Source organism: Hipposideros armiger, unplaced genomic scaffold (assembly GCF_001890085.2).
Source record: "Hipposideros armiger isolate ML-2016 unplaced genomic scaffold, ASM189008v1 scaffold_207, whole genome shotgun sequence".
NCBI lineage: Eukaryota > Metazoa > Chordata > Mammalia > Chiroptera > Hipposideridae > Hipposideros > Hipposideros armiger.
In genome coordinates this window covers 2,022,275-2,037,501 of record NW_017731557.1, presented here as the reverse complement: position 1 = coordinate 2,037,501, position 15,227 = coordinate 2,022,275, and the positions used below count along the sequence as shown (strand labels likewise).

The following is a 15,227-nucleotide window of genomic DNA, read 5'->3' as shown; positions in this document are numbered from 1 at the left end:
TGGGAAGACTGGAAGCCTGGGAATTGACTCCACTGCTGGAGGCTGAAATATGGGAGAGGTCTGCTGACTCATAGATATGGTGCTGAATGCTGGAGTTTGCAACCTCAGCTGAGGCTGAAGCTGCCTCTCCATGTGATGGCTTTGGCTTCCTCACGCATCTGAGTGCAGCACCCTAAAAAGAAAGCCAGAAGGAAGCTGCATCGTCTGTTTTGTTCCCCTCATCGCATAGTATCACTTCCTCCCTGGTCACAATGCCATTCAGATTCAAGGAGAGGGGGCATCGAATCATCTCTTAAGGAGAAGACTATCAAAGTCACATTGGAACAAGAGTAGGTAGGATGGGAAGCTTATTGTTGCTGCCACTTTTGAAAAATACAATCTGCCCCACTATGTGGAAAGATTTACAGGACATAAAGTTAAGTCAAAAAGCAAGATATAGAAAGGCATAGAAAAGCTGCCTTTCATGAAAACAAAAGGGAAGAATTAAGTTTGGATAAGGAAACACTGGAAACATACACAAGGAACTACTAAAAATAGCTGAATTTTGTGGGGTAAGTTTGATGGAATTGCAGATAAATTGGTAAATGAGGCCAGGAGAGAGAGATACTTCATTTCTTTTGTTTTGTTTTTTTTTCAAACTTGGGAACATTGATCATCTGAAAAAATATTTAAAATAATAACTGATAAACACACTACCAAATGCATTTATACACATGTAGATAATTCTTCCACTGGTATAATTATGTGGATTTATAATCTTTTTAAGTTTAAAAAAGTATTTACATGTGTACACCTGCTCTGGCACCCCTGAGCAAAGAGCATGTTTTTTGGTCCAAAGAAAAATCAACTTAAAGTATTCTATATGCTTAGAAAGAGAAAATTGACTTTTCTGCATTCATACCTTGTATGGTCAGTGAGTCTCTCCTGCAGTATAAGATTTGGAATCAATTTTTTTCGTTACATTTCATTTCTCACTGTGAAGGTTAAAGTGTCAGTTGACGTTGAATGTTTAGTAATAATATCTCTCTCTCCCTCCTAATATGCAATATTTATTCAGTGTTACCCTGAGCCTAGCTATTTGCAATCATTACAAATGCAATATATAATTTAATTGTCATGATGTCATTATAAGGAAGGAACTATCATTTTGCCAATTTTACAGATAAGTCTGCAAAATACTAAAACATGCACATTGTAGTAGAGACAGTGCCTATGAAGGTTTGGTTGATGCCAAAACTTAATTTCTACAGACAATTTTAAGACCTCACATTTTAACACCTGGAGTTAACACTCATCTGGAAACCCCTTCAACAAGCCATGAGATCATTTAGTTGGAGGTAACCGTAAAGAGTACAGAAAAGGAAATTAAGGTCAGAGAAAGAAATCAACGCGCAAACCCCACATAGCTTCTACAAGCAGAAGCTATTGTAGGTCCCCTGACTCCTAGCACAGTGTGCTTCCCACTTCAGTAAATGTCCTGCAGAAATGGAAGAATTCACTTGTCACCTAATAACCCTGCCACAACTGCCTGTGACAGGTTGTTTTCAAACCTAATCCATCTTGAGGTAACTTAACAATAGAGCAGCAATACCTGTGGGGGACATCACAAAATGAGAGAAAAGGCCCACTTTCCCTGGGATATAAAACGAGTCCTAATTATGCTAATGCATTTATGATATCAGTTATAGATGACATAGAAGGAGAGGCAGCCAACTAACAACCATGGAAGTAACCCAGGCATTCCTTTCAGTTATGCAGATGAAAAACATGCCCGGGGACTATATCTCAGGTGCTCCCACTTGAAGCAGGACATGGCCAGGAGACATCTGGATTTACAAGTCTAATTTGAATAGGCCTATTGCCCAGTTTATCCTATGTGTGAAGTGAAGAATATGCCCCAGCAAGAGCACTTCACTGGCATTAAATACCATTCATATGTGAAGCAATGACTTAGTGAGCGCCTTCTCTATGCCCAGTACCCTTTCTAGGCCAGGATGTGGGGAGGCAGAGATGCATCAGGCACAGTAGCTGACATCTATGAACCACCAGCACAGTGTGGATCAACTTCCTCACCTTGTCAATGCCAATGCCAAAGGTGAGCTACTTTATAATCCCTTAATTCTTCAATCAAAACAAACAAACAAACAAAAAATGTGGTTTCTTTTTAATTTAACCTCCAGTTGTGAGCCTAATATTCCACACGCATTTTTTATTTCCATACAGTAATCATTGCTGTTGCTGAGCTGGTAAGGGGCAGGCTTCCAAAAACTAGCTTCAGATTAAAATCCCTTAGTTAAAGGAACTAGTTCTCCACCTATAGTCAAAGCCAAGTTTAGGGCTGTAGCGGAAGGCATCAAAAAGCACCACAAGAGAGGGCAATAGGAACTGGAAGATGGTTTAGTGGAAATTAACTTCTGTGAGGACAACTCAGGGTGTTTAATTTATTTTTATTCTACCGTTCTATTGTCCCATGTCAGATTTTTGTCGGTGACTTTTCCAAAGATGGCTGCCATAAAGGATATGTTTCCAAGTGTCAAAGATCAACACCTGCCTGAGCTGTGTGGATAATAAAAGAGCCTGATATTCTACATGTTTCTAATAAAACATTGCTTAGTATTCCTGGCTTCCAGGACCTTATAATATTCATTACTGTGTTTAGTTGTCTCTGTTCCCAAAATATGGCATAAGGCTCAAACATGGGCTGGAGGCGGGGGGGAACAAAACCTTCTTGCCCTCTTAAACTAATACAAAAAAGTAGCCAGAGCTGTCCTGTTGGGGCGTTAGAAGCAGTCTTCTCTGTGAGCTTGAACTGACGTTCCCCTATGTAACCTATAGATTTTCTTTCTGTTTTTTTCTTACAACAAGGTCCATAGATTTTTTTTCAGTATGTATTATTCTGATATTGTAATACACACATATACATGCATTGCTTCTGCCATGAGCGAACATCCCCATATACTCAAAGATGCAGCAAAATGTCATAAAAAAATAAAATCACTGCACAAAGAAGGAAATCTGAGTACTAAATACAGTGCTATCACTTCACACCTGATTTTAAATAAGTAAAAACTCTCTGGAAAATACTTTTCAAATCTACAAAATGGGATTAATTGTACTCTGTCCTAATTTCCTGTCAAAGTTTTATATACTGCAAATGGGAAAATTCATGTTACAGCCCCTTGAAAACCATAAATTACAGTAAATTTGTAGAGAATTATCTAAAATAAAGATCAAAGTTGTAATAAAAATGATTAATTAAAACAAGCTATCACTTCATTAGTGATGTTTCCCACTTGTACTGTAGGGAGTGTATTAGTCGGGGCTCTCCAGAGAAACACAACCAACAGAGAGAGAGAGAGAGAGAGAGAGAGAGAGAGAGTGTGTGTGTGTGTGTGTGTGTGTGTGTGTGTGTGTGTTCACAAAGAAAAAAATTTCTTTTAACGAATTGGCTCACATGATTGTGAAGGCTGACTAGTCCAATACCTGCAGAATAAGCAGCAGGCTGAAGACCCAATGGAGAGTTGCAGTTGATGTCTGAAGGCAGCTTGCTGGCAGACTTCCTTCTTCCAGGAAGGTAACTGTTTCTTATTAAGACCTTCAACTGATTGGATGACACCCACTCACATAATGAGGGTAATCTACTTTACTCAATATCTACTGATTTAAATTTTAACCTCATTTCAAAATTATTCTTACAGGAACATCCAGACCAGTGTTGTCCAAATGCTTAGGTGCTGTGGCTTAGCCAAGCTGACACATAAAATCAACCACCACAGAGAATTACTATTCAGAATTGCTAAATAAAAAGTTCATTGAAGAAGAATGACTTTTGCATCTCCCCAGCCCACATCTACAACTTGTATTAATAAATGCATTAAAAATGTTTCTTGAAAAAATGGATAAAACTAAAAATGGGTCTAGGATAATATGGTTTCATGGTACCTAGCATCTTCCTGAATTAATCTGTAAATACCAAAACTAAAAGGAAACATCTGAAAGGCAAAACTGTAGATATTCCACAGGGTTGCCATCCAAAATACCCAAGACAGGCGATGGAGAACACATGGCTTCTCCTTTCTTTGCCTGCTTCTCAGGCTTTGAAGTCACCATCTAATACAATGCTAGCTAGCCCTCTTTGGTGGCCCGCTTTGCTGGCTTTCAAAATTCATCCAGATTTTCCCTCATTTATTGACCAGCCCTTGAACTGAGCCTCACATCCACAACTCAAATGAACACACAATTACCCTGCAGAGATAACCTACCTCAGATGGGAATTTAGGAGAATTACAATCTTTAAAAAGCACCATAAAATCCCACATGTTTTTATAAAATTCCTATAAATACCATTGGCTTGGAGAGAAAGTAAATAGAATTTCATGATATCCAATCGCTACAACTTACTATCTAACACGTCAACATTGGCTAAGCTGTGTAAATAATTAACCATATCATGTTTTCTGACCCAACCAGATTTGGAAAACTGTGATTTATCGGGCACAATTATTAAACATTTCACGCTAGCAGTACTATGGATGTAAAACCCAGTATCACCATATGTCATTTTTTAAAGTTCAGAATCTAAAAGGGGATAATTACATAAAAAAATTGTCAAGCATTCAGTGCATTTCATGCTCTGCCAGGTAGATTGATAAACAAAGACATACATACTTAGAACTGTCCTTGCCGCTGTGTTGGAATAGCCATTAAAGTGCATCCACCCCAAGGCAAGGGGTTGCAAACTCGCCCCTGGGTTACTCTAAGCTCAGGTAAGTAAGACAAAATACTCCCAGAAGAAAACTAGACATGTCTTTCCTTGTCATGGTTGATGTTCTGAGGTAAAATGAGAATCATATTTAGACGCATAATATCTGACTATGAGTTCCTCTTCAGCCACAAACTAGCTAAGTGACTTGACCATTAAATAAAGAAATGTTTAAATACTGTGTTGTACCTATGACTAATGAAGATATAAGAAACACCAGTGCCTATTGTATAAGAACATATTACTATGAGTTGTTCCCAACAGAGGGTTTCTTGTCATAAAGATATATGATTTTTAATTACCCTCAGGTGATATAATGGTTCAGAGCTTAATTACTAAAAACTTCACAAGACGAATAAGGTTTTATCATGACATTAGGGAAACTATTCAAACTTTCTGAGCCCTTTAACCACTATTTCTTTTTTTTTAATTCTAATTTTAAAAAAATAATTATGAGGTAAGTGTACTAACATCAGCATTCCATAATAAAACTTCACTATAATTTGAAAATTATTCCAAACTGTATACATATTAATGACTCCAACTTTGCCCTATAGCAAAAGATTGGCTTCCAAATTGACAAACAATATTTGAATCTCATTGACAACCATACCACTAACTCATAGGAATAATCACAAAACAAGCCTAACTCTAGCTCACCTCCTCATTTAGAATCTTTAGTGTTATATTTATCAAAATGTCACCTCTTTAAATGTTATAACACCATACTTTTTATTTGTATCTATTCATTTATTTCATATATATACACATATAATGAATAATATATGTAGGCATATATAGTAGATATATCAAGATAATATATACTAAATGCATGAAGATACTACACTACATAAATCAAGATGAACTAGATAGAAACAGTCTTTGCCCTCAGGGAGCTTACCTTCTATTATGTTTCTAGGATGTTAAAACTGCAGATGGAGAGTGCTACAGATTACATTGTAAATGTATATTAAGTGTCTTCTATCACTATGCCCACAGACATAAATCAAATTCATCCTTCAAGAGCTGGTTTAAATGCTACCTTCTCCATGAATCCTCTTCTGCTATCTCACCCAATTGGAAGTGACATTTTCCTCCTTCCAACTCCCATAACAGTCCATTATTCATTTATCTATCTCTTCACTCAACATATATTTAATGAACACCTACTCTATGTACAGAATCACCACTCAAGAAGAAGCTGTTCAATGAGTGAACCAATGAGTGCATGGATGTTAGGCATCAAAGTAATATTTATCGTCCATTTAGTAAAGACCTGAATTGAAGCAAAGTACCCTTTTTTTGCTACTTCGATTATTACGCGCACTTTTTTAGTCCATAATAGTCCAATGCAGTAGAGATTTTTCAAGACTGAGGACATAGCAATGAATAAAACCAAAAAAGTTCCTTGAAGCTTATATTGCAGTAGGAGAGACAGACAATAAAAAATAAACAAATAGATATGCAAAATTTAAATGAGACATAATAACTTAGCATTAATTGCCATGAGGAAATGTAAGGTGTGGTAATGGGACAGGGGATGACAGTGGTATGATTTTAGATAGGGGGTTGAATTTGTGTTGCGTTCTGAATGAAGTGAAAGGATGGATGGAACACAGGGCATATCCGCGGGAAGAGCCTTGCAGCACATGTAAAATCCCTGAGGCCGGAGCATGGGGGTGTGGCTGAGAAGGAGTGAATGGGAGAGAGACAGAAAATGAAGTCAGAAGAAGAGCTAAGAGTCAGATCCTGTGGTCTGTTGTTGGTCAAGCCAAGGAGTTTGGTAGGAAACTCATAGGATGCTGCTTTAAATTAAAAAAAAAAAAAGTATATACATTTCTTAAATTTCAAGAAGGCAAATGCAGTGGAGTATAATACCATAGGAAGAAAGACATTATATATACTTGGATACAAACAAAAAAACCCTGAATAGAAGTAAACATGTGGAGTCCTTCCTCAGACCAAGTTATAAAAATCCCCCAAACCTGTTTTCTGTTTTGTAAAATGAAGACAGAACTGCCTACAGGTGGTTCTAAAGGCTAAGACTTAAACCTTAAAACTCGTACAAGCTATGTGAAATCCCTTTTATATGAAAAGTGGGTTAAGGAAGAAAATTATTCCCTATGCCAGAAGCAGAAAGGAAAAGAATCTGGCTGTTACTATATTAATAAAAATCACATATCTCAAGAAAGAATGAGTCCATCCAAAAATGAATCAGTCAGCAAGGAGCATGAGAGAAAGAAAAGTATGAATTATCAGCATGCCTTCAGCTCTGACTAGGCAACAAAGTGTCTTAGGAAGATAAAATGATGCCAACGTGCCCATTTCTCCTTACTGTCGAGACAGATCTATCGGCCCACCGGAGCCTGATGCCGTTAAACATGTGTGTTATCCAGCCCAACCTCCTTGTTCTGATTTCATGCTCACAAGCTACCTTCTGATAACCTGGTTTCCCAGCATGTTTTTCTACAGCAAGAGAATGTGCTGGTGTGCTGGAAAGTTACATTTCTCTATAAATCACAGCGTTGGTGTTCCGTATTATATACTTTATTGTCCTGTGGATGTGGTTGATGTGAATCAGCATGCCTACATCCAATAAGGCTCTGAGAAACTGACACCGTCTGTTTTCTGAACCTGTATGACTGAGGGGTCAGCCCCTGGGTTGTGATGTCCTCAGCAGGTGATGCCCCTCCAGGGGTGTTGGTAACTAGCCAGCCACACGCAGTCATTTTTTTAACTTCTCCACTGCCTCATTCAAAAGGGAGGTGGGGTTTAGATGAAACAATGTATTTGAAAGGGTTTACAAAGCTGTAAAGTTCTGTAGAGGAACACTGAAAAGTATCTATGAGATGGGGAGAAAAACAAACTAACTGTGTACCATGGACATCGCCATATGGTTATTTGGGCTCATCTGTGATATAGAAGGAAAACTTTCCAATCTAGGAGCAATGGGTGTATTAGCCCCACGAAGAATGTAAAACTCATAGGGACAGGTTCTCATACTGAGTAAGCCATCTTTCTCTGTTGGAATAATTTTCTTTCAGGGATAGAAATTCTAAATTTTCCTTGTAAGAATACAATAACCCAATAGAAGAACCACCATTGATTCTTTTGTGACATACAGGGGGTGCCAAAAAATGTATACACATTTTAATAAAGGAAAAACTGCATTAAAATTGTAATATTCAAAATATACTGATAACAAAACACAAATACAAGTCATGTGTATACAATTTTTTGGCACTCCTAGTGTGTGTATGTGCGTGTGTGTATGTGTGTGTGTGTGTGTGTGTGTGTGTTGTGTGTATCACACACATAGATACATATAGATATAAATATATAGTACTTATTATGCTCCAGGCAATAAGCTATATAATTTGTAGGACCCTGTGCAAAATAAAAATATAGGGCCCTTTGTTCAAAAAGCAAGAAAAAAGTGCTGTAAAATGTATTGAAATATAAATATTTTTCCTTTCTTTCATGATCTCTTCACTTGTCATAGTGCTTTTTCTTTGCTATTTAATGTCATCTTAAAATAAAGGAAAAATAACTCTTTAAAATATTTAGCGTTAATTTTATTGTCCATCTTTATATTGTGTAATGCCAGCTTTAAATGAAAATGTAAGGTCACTAATCTTATATGCACAAACATCAAAATTACACAATTTGTATTTCTCACAGGTCACATGTGCATACATATTTCTTTCCTGCTGGAACAGAGGAAACACTGCACAAAACTAATTCAGCTGTTTTTATTCCTTATTTTATTCCTTATTTTATTCCTTATTGGTACATGCACAGTCTACCAACACTCTCTACCTTCAGTTTGTTAATGAATAAGGACAGATTGACAGGAAAAAGAACTATGAGTTCCTTCCTTTTCCTTCTGTGTCATTATTTCAACATAAGTGGCTGGCTAATACAAAGAAGTAACATGAGTAAGCAAGATCATAATAGGGATTTTGGTTATTGTGTTTCCTAGACTGTCATTACTTTCTTTCTGCCTTTGAAGACAGTTCTGTTTTGAACAGAAATTGTGGTCTCCTGGGCCTGTGAGCACTCCCACTTAGCCAGTCATGGATGTAACACACTTACCTTGTACCGGCCTTGAGTCTCACTGAACTCCCACACATCCCGGTCCACAAGAATTCTGTGCTCATGGGGCATTGCAAAGAGCATGTGTTCATGCAGCAGCAAGGAATAGAGCAGTCATGCATATTATGTGTATCTCCTCTGCTCACATGCATGCTTAAAATTATTAGGGATAATAAGAACTTATTACAAATTATTTAAGACAACCGCTGCAGAGCATTAAACCAAGCATGGGATTGTTCTGAGCACTTGTGCAAATGGCACAGGTCACAAGATCACGACACCAGCCCTGCCAGGCACTGCATTAAGAACACATAATTAGGGGGCTGGCTGAGTGGCTCAGTTGGTTAAGAGCTCGCTCAAGAGTTTGAGCTCTGAGCAACAGTGGTTCGATGCCCAGCCTGAGCTGAGCTGCCGCCGAGCTGCCAACAGGTGGCAGGATGGCTCAGCTAAACAAACAAACAAAAAAAGAACACATAATTAAATTTTCTTTTTTTTTTTTTTGAAAGGTTTTATTGGGGAATTGGGAGAGGGGAACAGCGTTGGGGAATCGGGGAAGGAGAACAGACAAGTTGCCGTCCTTTTTTTTGTTCTTCAGTTTAGTTGTGGAAGACGTCGCTTCATTGGCCCATGTTGGTATTATCATTGTGCTCTTACCGGGTGAGGCTGTCGCTCACTGGCCATTGGACGACCACTCACGGCAGCTCATGAAAGCGCACGCCAGCTGCGGGCCAGCCCCACTGCAGCCTATGCCATCACCGGCGACTCATGGCAGCCCAGCTCCAGGTCGAGCTGTTGTTCACCATCTTAGCTGTAGAGGGCGCAGCGTCACTGGTCCATGTGGGATCCAAACCGGGGCCCTGATGCTCAGAGCTGGCGTCCCAAGCCAACTCCTAACCAATGTGCCACTCTGCCAGCCCTAATTAAAATTTCATAACAACTAAACGAGGCTGGCACTATAATTATCTCTCATTTCTGAATGAAGAAACAGATGCAGGTTAAGTAGCTCATTCAAGTTTCAATAACAGCTAAGTGGCAAAGTGAACCGAGACTTTTAAGCTTAAACCATGACCCTAACCTGGTATACACAGTGTTGCTTCTTCTACAGGCATTGATTTTAAATGTAATCCCAAGTTTCCTTGGTTCTTCCCCACTTCCTACATTCTAAATCTCTAAGAGACAATTCATATTCATCATAAAGAAACCCACAGATATCGTGGGCATTTACTGTGATTGACTACAGTTTACTTAAGCAGTTCAAATGAATAATGACAATAGTTTTCACTGAGTGCTTCCTATGGGCTCAGCAATTTGATGAGCTAGTTGCAGTTATTACCTGTGCTTACAGATGAGGACATAGAAATTTAGAGAAATTCAGTAACTTTCATCAGATTCAGGTAATAAGTGGAAGAGTCAGGATTTGGCCTCCAACAATTTGACATCAATGTTTATAGGTTTACCTATTTTTGTCATAGTGCTATAATTTTACAAATGTCCATTTTCATGGTGCCAAGGGTGAGTGACTGGGACCAGTCCTACATTGATGGAGTTTATTTCTGCCAGGTTTCTGTTCAATCTCTCTTATAGGCTCAAAATTAGAGTGATAATTCAATCACAAGAACAAAGTGCTTGACACTGAAAATGTGTACCCCAGTGTAAATTTGCCATTTTCCTTTAATAGTTTCTTCCTCTGTTTGAAGAAATTTCAAATAGAATTAGCCGAGAATGCAATGCCAAAAACGAAGCCAAAAAGTTTAGGATGCTGCCCTTGGAGAGACTGTCACCCCTAGCTGATAACCTCTAACTAAGCAAATAGAAATAGTAATTGGATGAGATGAGCTCCCTTAATTAAATCCAATAGAGAAAGAAAGCTCACGTCCTAGTCTCCCTTCATGTCCATTAACACTACATAATTCTTTGGACAAGATGCTTGAGATCAGAAGAGACAGGCAGGAAACTGGAAAGCTCCCAGATCAGTCTCCAAAACAGTTTTCAATTCAGAAGCTGCTTTTGGAATAGCATAATTGTTACAACAGATCTCATAATTAAATAACAAAAGCATAATCAGAATAAGCATCTCCAAAAATCTTACTAAATTCGGTGACATCAAAAAGAGAAGAGAAAGCCTACAGAAGTAATTTGGGTTTAGGACACAAAATTAACGGAGGAGCTAAGGGACCGCTCAAGTCCACAAGTGCTGTGTAATGATGGAAGACTTTTAAATTCCTGGCAAATCTTCAAGGCACATAAAGGAAAATTAGGACTCCTCTTCCTAACAGATTTTTAATTATAAGAGCGTTTTATTCAAAAGTAGCTGAATTCTTTTACACTCCATTATTCTGCAATTAATTGAAGATCCATCACAGAACACTTTGTTCTACTATTGCTTGTTCACCTAAGGAAATCAACATATCAAAGACATTTACAAATAACTGAAGACCTAAAGTCGTTTAAAAGGCAGAAAATAAAGGCATGCAGAAGCACTGTTTCTGGTGGGGGGAAAAAAAAAGTAGTCATTCCTTTCCCTATTTCTTTATTGGACCACACAGCTTCTATGATTTCTGTTTTTTTAAACAGCAGCTTAGTTTTAGTTCCTCCAGAAAACAGAGCCAGAAACAAGATTAAGTGAAGTAATTGAGTGGGGAGTTTGATGGAGATGTCAGGAATGTGGGATGGGGAATCGAAACATGGAAGAAGGGAGAAGAACACAAGATTGCATTATGGAGTTGGCCATGGCCACTATGGGGAAAACGGTGCTGTCATTCAAAGGATCCAATGAGAAGTCACTTGAAACGTATCTTAGGACATGCCTGGGAAAAGAAAAAGGGGCATTTATCGATTGGCCCTTATGCATTGGTCAAAGGACCTGCCCCCAACCCCAACACAGAGAGACACACACACACACACACACAGACACACACGGACACATGCACACACGCACACGTACATATGTGGGCTCCTAAGACTGTCGCTCACTCACTCCTGTGAATGAGAAGCTGTAGTTCTGGCAGACAAAGGCATGCACTGGGCAGGCCCGAGATGGGGTGCTGTCAATGTCCTCCTGCGTGAAGCTGAGTGACGCTGGCAGGGAACAAGTCACTGCAGCTGGAGCAGGAGGTGCAGTGCAGAGGACCTGAGTGAGTGGTTCCCATGAGGAGCCTGATAGAGTGGAAATGTTCACCTCAGACCAATTTCCACTTGAGTTCTGAGCAGCTGTCTTACAAACCCTTTTGTAAGGGATGAATTCTACTACTATCTGAGTCATAATAGTAATGGTTCAAAGGATTCAAAGACATACCTCGAAGTGGATTACGTTTTCTCCATTCCCAAATCCCACATCACTTTGAACTCCTCTGTGCCTCTAATGAAGAGTGAGCCCCCACAATGTGCACGGTAGCCCCCACATGTTTGCTGCTACTCTACTCAACCACACTGATGCTTCCCCAGATTGCCAAACCCAGCAATCTTTATTCTGCCTGGAGCAATCTCCCAGTTCTATTGCATCAGCCATGGTTAGGCACCCTCTCCCTGGAGATGAATATTTTTTGCTTCCACTGGTATTTTTCTTGAGCTTATTCTACGTCTCTGCATTGACTTCCATGAACTTCATTTTCTCTTTCTTCTCTCTAAAGGTGTAATTTCCCCAAGATTCTGTCCTTCATCCTCAAAATTCCCTCAGTGATCACATCAGCACCTACTTCCCACCACAGAAGGTTCTTTTCCCCACTCCCAACCTTCTAACCACACCTTCAGCTATTTCCTCTCTGAAGCCCAATTGTAAGTGTGGCAACCATCATCTTAAACCCAGTCTGTTCTATTAATAACTAAATTTGTGACTTCTCTCTGAAGCTCTCTCTCCTCCCAAGTTTCCTATTTGTGCTAATGACACGTTCATTTTTTCATCCTCCCAGATCCTAAACCTTGTCAATTAGCACCCTACACACACTTATTCTATGTACGTCTAAAGGAGAAAGAGAAAACGAGTCATCTACTTTTAAATAACTCAACGGAAAATGCAGCCAAACTGTAAATCCCCTGGAGTTCACTTTAAGAGCCTCCAACACGGTAACCTCTTAATCCTAGAAAAACTGGGGTGGGGGGGGGACTAATGTCTGGAAGAGATCCATTCACTCAGGACCAGCCAAAGGTTTGGCTCAAACCTTGTTAAAAACTTATTTTTATATGCACAGTCATATAATTCTAATTTTACGTACATGAATAAATATGATCATATCATATATCCCTTTTAATTCACTTTTAATTTGTGCTTGACATTTTTACTCCTTTCCTTATTCCCCACTCCACCCACATAACTCCCTATGTGCTTCTTCCCTAAGATAACAATCTAAAACGTATTCTTTCACCTTTTTTCTCCATGCTCACGTAGTCATGTACATATTCACATATGCACATATGTATATACACACACATACCCATATATAGGCTTTAGTAATACATTACAATAATGGGATAATACACAGTATTTTAGCTACTGATTTTTCTGTGCAATTTCACAGAAACCTTTCAAAGTACCTAGTGTAGTTGTCACTCATTGTTTTTAGTGGTTTGCAAGCACATGATTATTTATTCATTGTATTGTTGATGGATTTTTTTCCAATTCTGAATAATGTGATGTAAACAACCTTGTAGATAATCCTTAAGGTCTTAAAGGGTTTTTTTTTAGATATAAAATAGATTATCAGAAAAGGGATTACTAGGCCATACGGGTATATGTATTTTTTTATGGATGTTGAGGGATTGCTTTCATGGTTCTTTTAGCATTTTATAAGCATGCCATTTTTCCCACTCCCAGGCAGCAATAGATTTTATGTTCATCTTAATATTTGCCAGTCTGAAGAGTAAAAAGTGAAATCTATTACTTTACCTTTTCCTGACTACTCATGTGCGTATTCACCTTTTCGTGTATTTATGCCCACGTAGATTTTCACAGCTTTGAATATTTTCTTCATATTTGTTGCTGCTTTTCTATCATTGCATCTTTCTTATCCATTTTTGAGTCTTTCATATAGTACAGATACTAGCTTTTTTCTCTGCTGTACATGTTTTTCAAAAATGTATTGTTTATTCTCTTCATTTATATTTTTGCCATGATGAAAACTTTAAAATTGTATATACTTAGTTCCCACTTTTATTTTATAGCTCTGAGTGTTAGAATCTATTGCTTGCTTCTAGAATGTTCACATCACTTTCTAGAATTTTCCAATCATTTTCTAGAATTTTCGCACAAATGTTTTATTTTTTATATTTAAAAATCTAAACCAACTGGATATTATTTTTACATGGGATGGGAAAGAGGCCCATTTTTAATTTTTTCTTGGTGGATAATTAGTTGTGCTCTAGCAAATAATTCATTGCTTTTATTTACTGAATGATCAATGTATTAAATAATTCATTATTTTCTCCTGTACTGAAATATTGCATTTTCATATGTTAAATACTCATATATATCAGGATCTACCTTTGGATCCTCTCAACCTTCCATGGTTTCCACTTTGTCTATTCTTATGGTCAGACTACAATGATTTATGAACAGAACTTTTCTGTTTAATAATATATTCTGAATCTCTAAGCCCAGTCACTCCTCACAATTCCTCCCTAAGGCATTCTTGAAGATTTACTCTTATAAATAAACTTAAACATCATTTTATTAAAGAAACTATTGAAATGTTACTGTAAATGTATTAGCTATATATTAAGTTCAGGTGAATTTATATTTTAATAGTATTACATCTTCTAAGGCAAGACCAAATCTTATTTAATATCCTTAGATTTCTATAATGTTCTTCATACAGGTATTATGCATTTCTTATTAAATGTATTACTAAATAATTTGTTATTTTGTTTTCAAGCTATTTCTGTTTATGGGGAAAGATTGGGGTTTTCCAAGGAGCTCTATCTACCAATAAACACAACGACAGGTATGAGCGCAATCACAGCCTGGCGATCAGGAGTTTCCACTGCAGGACACCCACACTCTTTTGAGAATTGCATCAGGAGAGCCTACTCTCAGAGAAGTGTGCGATTTTCACTAGACAAAGAAATTCTTATTTCCTTGGAAACCGTATCTTGGTTCTCTGGTCTCAGCGGCTCTTCTCACCTAATGCTTAACAGCCCATTGCCTTCTGCTCCTAATTGACAGGTTCTCCTGAAAAAAGTAGCATATGGACTTCCCTGTCTTTCTTAATCCACCTACATAATCCTCATATATTTCTAATTCAACATTTGTAATCAGTCTTTTGCATCTTATTGTGAAGTGGTCACAGACTATAATTATCACCATCAAAAAATGCTTTCAGGGCCAGCCGTGTGGCGTGATTGTTAAGAACTGTGGGACACCAGAGGGCCCCGGTTC

General features: G+C 38.1%; 1 pseudogene; it reads right to left on the bottom strand.

Annotated features, from left to right (window-relative positions):
• LOC109388786 (adenylate kinase 2, mitochondrial pseudogene) overlaps positions 1 to 8,941 on the bottom strand; it is a 25,472-nt pseudogene extending 16,531 nt beyond the window's left edge.
• Between the last annotated feature and the right edge of the window lie 6,286 nt (positions 8,942 to 15,227).